At 39.8% G+C, this 10,632-nt stretch overlaps 1 long non-coding RNA gene across 1 annotated transcript; it reads left to right on the forward strand.

Moving 5' to 3' along the window:
• The first annotated feature begins 5,795 nt into the window (after nt 1–5,795).
• Nucleotides 5,796–8,051, forward strand: LOC137159603 (uncharacterized). The gene is made up of 3 exons (XR_010921659.1): nt 5,796–5,825; nt 6,168–6,210; nt 7,961–8,051. It is a non-coding gene; the product is annotated as an uncharacterized lncRNA (long non-coding RNA).
• The last annotated feature ends 2,581 nt before the right edge of the window (nt 8,052–10,632 follow it).

A 10,632-nucleotide genomic window follows, 5' to 3' on the forward strand; every position in this document is an offset into this window, starting at 1 on the left:
CAAGAACAACCATGGCACCAGATGTATCTTCTCCAATGCATGGCTCCCACACGTCATCCCCCTGAGGTGGTTCTCAGCTGTCACCCACATAGAAGAACGCCTGTGGTGCCAAATATGACAATCGTGTTACAATGTCACCACGCCTTGTGTCATATCTCATCTGCAATATCACCCCATCACATAAATATTTCCCACACCTATTAGTACACCATCATGATGCCACAGAGCACAGTGAAATGTTTTATCCAGGCATGACATTGCAGTGGAATGGTGTATAGCTCCATCAAAAGGTTGTTATGGCCCTGATCCATATAAAAAATTTAATAAAGTGTGCCACAAATTTATGATGTTTCTTTGAAATGTCATCATGACATAACATGCTACAGCGTTCTCAAGTTGCATGACAATGGCATCATGCTTCAGAGGATGACAACATGAAGCCACATCAAAATATCATCTGAGATAAATGTACCCTTACAGTATGACAATACAATGGAATGACATATATTATCACCAAAGGGGGGAAGGCTGTTGCAGGACAAAGGTGCATCAAAATATGATCACATCACATCTGTATATTCCAACAAAGCAGCTCAAAGTTGAAAGATGGTGTCATTTGATGACCCCAGAATTATTCTGGGGTTATGTTTGCAGATCATAGCATTGCCCAGATAAAATTAGGACAGTCCCTCAATATCCAGGCTCAGTGAATGGGTATTATAATTATTTAAACATATATTACGTTTTAAATTAATTGTATTACTGAATTTTTTTATCCTTATTAACATATTATACTTTGATATAATCTTTCATCCAAAGATCTGAATTCATTATAAATAATGAATTATGCTTCACAGTTTTCCTGTTTATTATTCCCATCTTTCAAATGAGGAAACAGACATAGGGAATTAAATAGCTTTCCCAAAGTAACATAGTGAGTTAATTACAGGGTTAGGATCAGAACCCAGGACACTTGGCTCTCTTTCTACTGAAGAAAACACCAGGCCCAACTAGCATAAGAAATGTAAGTGTCAGGGTTCAACAAGACTCTATTCAGGCAAGTGTAGGGTCAAAATGACAATACAAACTGTTGATAACATTGCTATAAAAATCCATTGCTGACTCTGTCTGTTTTGCCAGGTCATCATGAGATTCAGGATTTGTAAATAGGTTTAGATAAAATACAGAGAAACCTCCACTTCCATTTAACTTTCCCCCCGACATCCACTGGAACCCAAACCAAACCTCATTTTGAGATTATAAAAAAATAATTTATTTTCTTCTTCACCTTTATTTCTGGACAACTGCATTCGTGGGTGTCATCTGACACGGAAGTATCAGAATACCGTGAAAAAGGTTGTTTTTGTGATATTTCTGACATGACCAATAGGACAGCATGAAAAACAAATTATTCCTCATGATCTTGTCTGGTGTTGTATATGGAGCTTGCAGCTAAAACAACTGGACAGTACAAAAACAGGTATACATTTATGGGCCCTAGACAACCAGCAGGGCACAGTTATTAAATAGTTCAGCTCATGTGCTATGGAAAGGTAAGCATATTGCTGAGTGGCTTGTGCAGGAGACTTTGCCAGAATCCCCTGAATGAAGCAGTGCACCTGTTGTCTCAGTACAGAACGATGATGTCTACCATAGGGAAGGATGGAACTATTCAAGAATGGCAAAGAAACTAGGGAGTTACTTCACTGTAGCTGAGCTGCCCAGGCTGTAAAACTTGGAAATGTGCTATTCTAACAAAAGGATAAAGATACAAGAATGAGGCACTGGGGTAAAGAAACGAGTGGACATAGAATTAAATAATGACGTTTTAAATAATAACTCTGCACATCACAGAAGAGCTGACATTTGTGATGAGGAAAGTGTTCCTAAGCCCATGGACATTTTTTGCTGCAATGCAAGTGAACTCATTGGGAAAAAGAACCAGTTTCCAAAGAAGTTGGCATTATAAACTCATAGACTCAGACTCTAAGGTCAGAAGGGACCAATATGATCATCTAGTCTGCCCTCCTGCACAATGCAGGCCACAGAACCTCACCCACCCACTCCTGTAATAAACCCCTCACCTATGAATGAGTTATTAAAGTCCTCAACCCAATCAGTCGAGAACCGTCAGACCTGTGTTCACACTCAAAGGCCAATTGCACAAAGTTGTAGTAGGGCAGCAATAAATTCCTTCTGATTTTAAAATTAGTTTTTAGATGCTGAATATTATGGATTGCATAACAACATTATTCTGAAGGTATTTTATTTTGCTGAACACAAAAATGCTGATATGAGGCATCACAGGTATTTCACAATATAAACATTATTTTGGCAGGAACCCACTCCCATGCAGCCAGGCATTTTGGTTCATACAAAGCAGCAGACATGTTTAAGAGGACCTATACAATCTGTGAGTCTTTGATAGCCAGGGCTTATATTAAAGACAGTGGGCCCTTTATGTAGGTACAATTCCATTGATGTCATTGGTTAGACGGATATAACACTAGAGTCATGGAGAATCTGGCCCAATAGGTAAACTTCAGCTCTGGTATAGGTCCACTGAAGTTACATAAAGGATAAATTAGAGAAGAATTTAGCCTATAGTGTGTCTTTAATATCTGAGCAACCTTGTTAAGTTCAAAAGAACTGAATGGTGTAATTGATGGCAGAAGTTGGCCCAGTGTATTTGAGAAAATTTATCTTTTTTTTTTACCAAGATATGCATGGGATTTTTTCTTTTTAAAGCCTACCCTCCAGTTTAGGCTCCTTAGATGTTATTAGGAATACTGAGGAAAGAGACTGAACAATTCAGGAAGAGTGTTGAAATCCTCTGGGTTATATACAAGCAACTCAAACTCCAGTAGAACATGTCTTACTTTACAAATATAAACTAAATCACTGCAGTAAACATCAAAAGCCAAATCTTGTCCTCCTATCCATACATAGAATATTAGAGTTGGAAGGGACCTCAGCAGGTCCTCTAGTCCAAACCACTGGACAAAGCAGGACTAACCTCAGCTAAATCATCCCAGCGAGGGCTTTGTCAAGCCGCAGCTTAAAAACCTCTAAAGATGGAGATTCCACCACCTCCCTAGGTAACCCATTCCAGTGCTTCACCACCCTCCTACTGAAAAACTTTTCCCTAATGTCCAACCTAGACCTCCCCCACTGCAACTTGAGACCATAGCTCCTTGTTCTGTCATCTACTACCATTGGGAACAGCCTAGCTCCATCCTCCCTGGAATACCATTTCAGGTAGTTAAAGGCTGCTATCAAACCCCCCTCATTCTTCTCTTTTGCCTAGTTCCCTCAGCCTCTCCTCGTAAGTTTTGTGCTCCAGCCCCCTAATAATTTTTGTTGCCCTCCACTGGACTTTCTCCAACTTCTCCACATCCTTTTTGTAGTGAGGGGCCCAAAACTGGACACAATACTCTAAATGCGGCCTCACCAATGCCGAATAGAGGGGAATAATCACTTCCCGCGATCTGCTGGCAATGCTCCTACTAATGCAGCCCAATATGCTATTAGCCTTCTTGGCAACTAGGGCACACTGCTGACTCATATCCAGCTTCTTATCCACTGTTACCCCCACGTCCTTTTCTGCAGAACTGCTGCCTAGCCTATCGGTCCCCAGTCTGTAGCTGTGCATGGGATTCTTCCGTCCAAAGTGCAGGACTCTGCACTTGTCCTTGTTGAACCTCATCAGATTTCTTTTGGCCCAATCCTCCAATTGTTTAGGTCCCTCTGTATCCTATCCCTACCTTCCAGGGTATCTTTTACTCCCCCTGGCATAGTGTCATCTGCAAACTTGCTGAGGGTGCAATCTACCCCATCCTCCAGATCATTAATGAAGATGTTGAACAAAACTGGCCCCAGGACCGACCCCTAGGGCACTCCACTTGTGACCGGCTGCCAGCTAGACATGGAGCCATTGATCACTACTCATTGAGCCCTATGCTCTAGCCAGTTCTCTATCCATTTATTAGTCCATTTCATCCAACCCATACTTCTTTAACTTGCGGACAAGAATACTGTGGAAGACTGTATCAAAAGCTTTGCTAAAGTCAAGGTATATCACGTCCACCGCTTTCCCTACATCCACAGAGCCAGTCACCTCTTCACAGAAGGCAATCAGGTTGGTCAGGCATGACTTGCCCTTGATGAATCTATGTTGACTGTTCCTGATCACCTTCCTCTCTTCCAAGTGCCTTAAAATGGATTCCTTGAGAACCTGTTCCATGATTTTTCCAGGGATTGAGGTGAGGCTGACCGGTCTGTAGTTCCCTGGATCCTCTTTCTGCCCTTTCTTGAAGATGGGCACTATATTTGCCTTTTTCCAATCATCAGGGACCTCCCGTAATTGCCACGAGCTTTCAGAGATAATAGCCAATGGCTCTGAAATCACATCAGCTAACTCCCTCAGCAGCCATGTAACCCTACTGTAGTGTGGAAGGCAGAATTTGGACCTGGAAGTACAGAATGCTGATGATCTGCTACCTCTGGATTCTGCAAACTGGATCATGATTCTACAATCCTTCAGCATATTAAATTCCCAGTGATTTCAACAGGTATTCCATTTATGAAGTGTACATAAGGCAATAGCCTTTAATTTGTTTGTACCTTTATGTGTATTGTTGTAGCCTTGTTGGTTCCAGGATACTTGAGAGACAAGGTGGGTGAAGTAATATTTTTTACTGGACCAGCTTCTTGTCTCTGTAACCAACAGAAGTTGGTCCAGTAAAAGGTATTACTTCACTAAACTTGTCTCTTCATACCATTATGGGCATTTAATTAACCCAAGCTTCAATTTCCAGACCCTTTTTAGAAAGAATGCCAGTTTTTAGCTGGTCTTTTGTTAATTCCAGCTCTAGACACTTGTTTTAATGAGTTAATTATTTTTGGCTTTGATTTACTACACACTGCTATTTTATGTTTGTTTAAACACATTTACTGTAACCATGTACATGCAGGCAAAGAGATGCCTCACTCACCATGACCATTTCAGCTGCAGTGCTTTGAACACTAATGGTACACAAGGCAGCTGGGACTTGTCAATTTTTTTTGACAAACAACAAAGCAACTGTGACATTCTTTTAAATTTGATTTTCCTCAGCTACCATAAGTTTTTTTCCCCCCTTCGGCTGGATTCTACTTATTGGTTTTGATGTTATTACTATTCTTCATTTGAAAAATTTGTGCTACAACCTACTGTTTTGACAATTATTTATGCTATCACTTGCCCAGAGGAAATTAACCCTTTACTCTCAGGAGTCAAGATTTTTGCCTGCTGATTGAGGTAATTCAAACCTTCCAACTAGAGCTGTGCAAGAGTTATTAAATTGTACACATGTTTTTGCCATTTTTATTTGGGTGATTTCCTACTCCTGTTTTATTTTTCTGTCAATTAACTACTTTCACACTGAACATTTTTAAAAAAAATCTAATGCACACACAGTCAAAAACATGAATGGAAAAACATTTCATCAGGGTAACCAAGCGATGGTGCAAGAACATTTCAGCAAATCATAAAATTAAGGATTTGCCATTCCAATAAAAAGAATCAATAATATATTTAAATATATAGTAATTAATTTAGTAGGTTAACTAGACAGTAGGACTTTGAACATAACCGATGTAAGTATCATTTCAATATCAGAACATCTTCCTCAGAACTAAAATCATCCTTTACCTTGAAGAGGAAAAGCCTTGTTTATACATGACTCGAAGGTGGAATGGCTCATTTGTATGTGACCCGCAGCTTTTGAAGAGGAAATAAACCACTACACAGCCATCAGGAATGCCAAATGTTAGTTGGAATTAGGGTAAGAACGTATTTTCCAGAAACCAAGACAGTTACTTCTTATTGCTTTGTTGAAAAAGGACAGTCCTATTTCAAGATGCTTTGTGTCCTTCTGGCAGCCTTTCACCTAATCAAGTCATGTTATTTGCTATGGGTGAAATGCTGGCCCCATTAAGTCAATGGCAAAGCTCCCATTGACTTCAATGGAGCCAGCATTTTACCACATGTTGCATTTTCCTTATTACATTTGCATATTCTTTATAAATGATCCAACTCGTAGCATAACATATATTATTAACTTGTTACAGATTTTGAACAGATAAATATGTTTTCCCTAACCCAGTGTATTATCTTCTCTCTCAAGCCCAGATTCACAAGTCCATCTCTATTCAGCAAATCACAAGCAGGTGCTTTAGTTTTAAGCAGGTACTGAAGTTCTATTGGAGCCTGGAAAGAAGCTAAAAGAATAATTCCATTTTCTAATGAAAATAAGTAATATTGACTTTTACTACTGCTTGACTCATCCTGGAAAGGTGTCTTGCAAAGAATTTTTATTTATTTATTTTTTTAAAAAAAGCATAGGAACATAGGAATTGACCCACTGGATTTGACAAAAACCCATCTAGTCCAGTGTGTTGTTTCCAACAGTGGCCAGTACCAGGTGCTTCAGAAGGAAGAATAAGAATCCTGCAGTTGGATAGTATGTCCCCCAATATAGGCCTCATCCTAAGTTCTGATAGTTAGAGATTGTTTTTTAAACTGTAAAACACAAGCTATAATACCTCTGCCAACATTTTTTGTTATTTTTAATTATAACTGTGGGTGTTCTTGATATTCATATAAATGTCTAATCCCTTTTTGAATCTCGTTAAATTCTTAGCCTCAACAACTTCTTGTGCAATGAGTTCCACAGTTTAATCACATGCTGTGTGGAAACTTATTTCCTTTTATCAGTTTTAATTCCCACCTTTTAATTTCATTGCATGCCTTCCGGTTCTTGTGTTATGAAACAGGCAGAGTGCAAGTTCCTCATCTACCTTCTCTCAACCATGTTATCATGTCCCTTCTTATGTGTCTACCTTATGAGTTAAACACTCAGAATTTTTTCAGTCTCTCTCCATATGACTTTGTTTTTCCATTTACTTTGATCATTCTGGCTGGGATGATTAGTCGGGATTGGTCCTGCTTTGAGCAGGGGGTTGGACTAGATGACCTCCAGAGGTCCCTTCCAACCCTAATCTTCTCTGATTCTTTTCACCATTCTTTGAACCTGTTCTGGTTCTGTAATACCTTTTCAGAGATGGGGTGACCATTATTGTATGTATGTTTTCGACTAAACTTGGGGTTTTTTTGTTTGTTTGTTTGTGCTTCATAGTGTAAAAGAAAGACCTGAAAGGTTTAGGAAAAAATTGATTTTTTAACCCTTAAATCTCAGAGAATAAATATTGTAAAGTCTCATGCTTTTTTAAAATGTAAAATGCTTTTTAAAATTGTAAAACTCTCATGCTTTTTCACAAAAATGAGAGAGAAAAAAAAAAAAGAGTATAGCTAAAAATCCCTTCACAATTTCATTGGCTCTCCAGTTGCCATAGGATAGGGAAGACATGCATTTGTCACATGAAAAACAAGCAGTGTTTTTTTTTTTTTTTTTGACAAACATCTTTCAGGCCTTCTCTGTACAAAATTAAATAGAAAAATTAAAAGCGCAAACCCAGTTTTATTTTCCTGTACAGGTCACCTATAACTCACTCTGATAATGATGTTGCATTATTTCTGGCATTCTTGGTTATGGGTTAAATGATAGCAGCATATGATCACAATTGTGCACTGCAAGATAGCAGAAAATGTTTTGGGGTGCCACCACGTGGCAAGAGTGTGTAATTCCATGTTATAATTCGGACTAGACTTTGCAAATAGAATCCAATCAAATCGGTGGACTGGACTGAATAAATAGAACGCCTTAAAATAATCAGTCACATTTTATTCCAAGCACAATGCTTCACACTAATCACTGCTTTGAGATAAAAAATTTGTGATATAATTGTACAGTTTTATAACATTTAAAACCTAAACTATGTACAAAATACCCCAATCATGAGTTCAAGTCAACAAAGTCTAATCTAAAGAAATAATATTGAATTAAAATTATTCCTTAAGGGCTCCAGTGTGATTCTATTCAGCACAAGAAAGGGTATCTGATACCACAAATAGCCCCTTTGAAATCAACCAGTGGCCTACTTACAGCGTGAGGTAATACTCAATGTGAGAATTCTGAATTAAAGCTGTTTCTCCTGCTTTAGATGTCTGCTGTTGGCAGATGGTACTTTTCTTCCTCTAATCTCCCAATCTAGGGTCCAGGAGAAGACCTCTCTTCCCCTCCCCTACCTATAACATGGATATTAATTAACTGCAAAAAGTACAGGTAATTGTTCTATTAATATCATTAGGAAGAAATAGTTGAGGACATAGGGTCAGACAGTCTGGAACTGTGTTAGCCAGCTATACCCTGATTCTGCATAGTGAATAGTCCCATAGAAGTCAGTATATTAAAATGTTGTGCTAGAGTCACTTAATATTTTGGTAAACAAAGATTATTGTCACTCCAGGTAATTATCAGAGGCATTGTCATTAGAGTTTGATTTTCATCTCAACATAAATCAATGCCGTTTTATGAATATTGCCAATCCAATTCCTGATTTTTCTTTGGAATACTATATGGGTATATTTCTGAAAGTGAAAAGAGGATACTGCCAGTTCACCATTAACAAAAACATTCTTGGGGCCAACTTTTTTCCAAAGAGGCTTAAACCAAAATACATATTCCCATATTTGTTTGTGTCAACTGAAATACAACTTGACACACATTCCCTTGCAGTGTCTCTTACCTACCATCAGTATCAGCATTGTTCGGTCAGATTAAGCCTTGCCTGCCTTTTCTAGGAGCTCTGCACTGAGGAGAAGGATCTGTGGGGTTGGGGGAGTCAGAGTGAAGGGGGAGACAGAGATGGGGGGCAGGACAAGGTAGGAAAATCATCTGTGGGCTCAACAAATCCAGGCCCAAACAGCGGGAGAGTATTTTTCAGCCTTTTTCATGTGGCCTACATTTATGGACTAAGGCAAGGAGTGCCTGTAATACCATGCTGTTGCTCCGCCCCAGCCCGTGGCCTTGGTCACGTTCCAGAGGCTTATAGACTAAGTCCTTTGCCATCACTGCCAGTTTGCATTGACTTATTTGGATGATGTAGTTGTTTTTAGTACAAGTTAGCAGTCACATCCGGTCTCCATGGCCCCCATCTTGCAAATCACTAGCAATGAGTCCAGTCTCCTCTAATCCAAAAGAGGTAAATTTGGGATACAGGAAAGCCAATACCTGGGTATCTCACAGGGAATGGGTGGATAAGACAAGAGGGCCAGCCTAGGACTTTGGTTCCCACCAAGGAACAGACATACTTTCCTGTGACTGGCTGGCTCCTAATGAAAGTCAATGACCCACTTTGTGACCCCTGCAGCACCATTGACAGATCTCACTCACAGCAACCCAATCGACAACTGAATGTGTTGAGGCCTTTATCAAGATAAAAGGTATTCGAAGTGTACAGCTTGTACACTTCAATGTCCTGTCTTCTCATTCCTGTTTATACGACAAAACTGATGCTTTTAGCAGTTTAGTGGAGAGCAGTGATACTGCAAAAAACATTTCAGGGTGTTGGACATCCAATACTACCTAAGTGGAAGATGCAGGCATGATCATGATGTTCCATGATAAAGAGATTGCCTAGCCATCAGATAGACTGTAGGAACATTATGTAATTATCATTTAGAGGCTCTCTTTGACCCAATAACAGCCCATGCACCCATTAAATGGTTCCAAGCAATGTAGGACACTTATTCTCACATTGGGCAGTGGTATTTGGTGCTGCAGTTATGTGCCTTTCCTGTGAGACACTGACAGGGCTCTCCATACCAAAACACAGGCTTTTCCCCTGGGGTGTGTGTGTGTGTCGGTCTGTCTCTCTCAGGTCGTCTTTGTCCCCTGCTGGAGGCATCAGTGCCCTAATACTCCCTCATCAAGTTAAATTGACTGAGGTGACTAACAAGATAGTCCTTCAGTGGTCTAGAGGAAATACTGACCAATTAAGAGCCACCAGGCCAGTTAAGACAACTTGCCTGCTTCTTCTCAGCGGCAGAGTTGGGCGAGACTGGGATGGAGGAGGAGCACCTAAGTTCTAGCCTGGAACCAGGCCAGGGCCTTGCCTTCAAGTGCTGCAACTAAGCACTTAACCTTTGATTGTTTTCATCAGTTAAAGGCCTTGAACCAACTCTGAGTTTTGATACTCCGCTGTTTAGAGATTGATGCCAAGCTTACAGCAGGGGGCACCCTGTGCCCAACATGTGTCCTCCATTTATGGACTAAAGCAAGGAGTGCCTGTAATACCAGGCTTGGCTCACAGTGGGTGCTATGGAGCAGCCCTACCTGCCACAGCAAGGATCAGTAAAGGCACAGGCAAGTTTAATGACTTACTGTTTCACAATAATAATTTTTATCACTTTTGCATTGCTATTGCAGTTTCTCCTCTACACTAGATTGCAAAGCCACCATTGTCTCCTCATTTAAATGCCTCACCAAGATCAATACTTTTGTGATGCTTACAAGAAACTAGTCAGTCATGTATTTACTTGAGTTAACTATTCATGTATGCGGAGAACTTAGTATTTATTGTACACACAACTACCACAGTTTTATCTGACAGGACATCTGCTTATCATCCTGATTACTTTTGCTTGCCTATTGTATCTGTCTTTACCTTTTTTAGGGTGCATACTCTTCG

Source organism: Emydura macquarii, unplaced genomic scaffold (genome assembly GCF_026122565.2).
Source record: "Emydura macquarii macquarii isolate MOO-44397 ecotype Brisbane River unplaced genomic scaffold, CSIRO-AGI_Emac_v2 contig_1876, whole genome shotgun sequence".
Taxonomy (NCBI): Eukaryota; Metazoa; Chordata; order Testudines; family Chelidae; genus Emydura; species Emydura macquarii.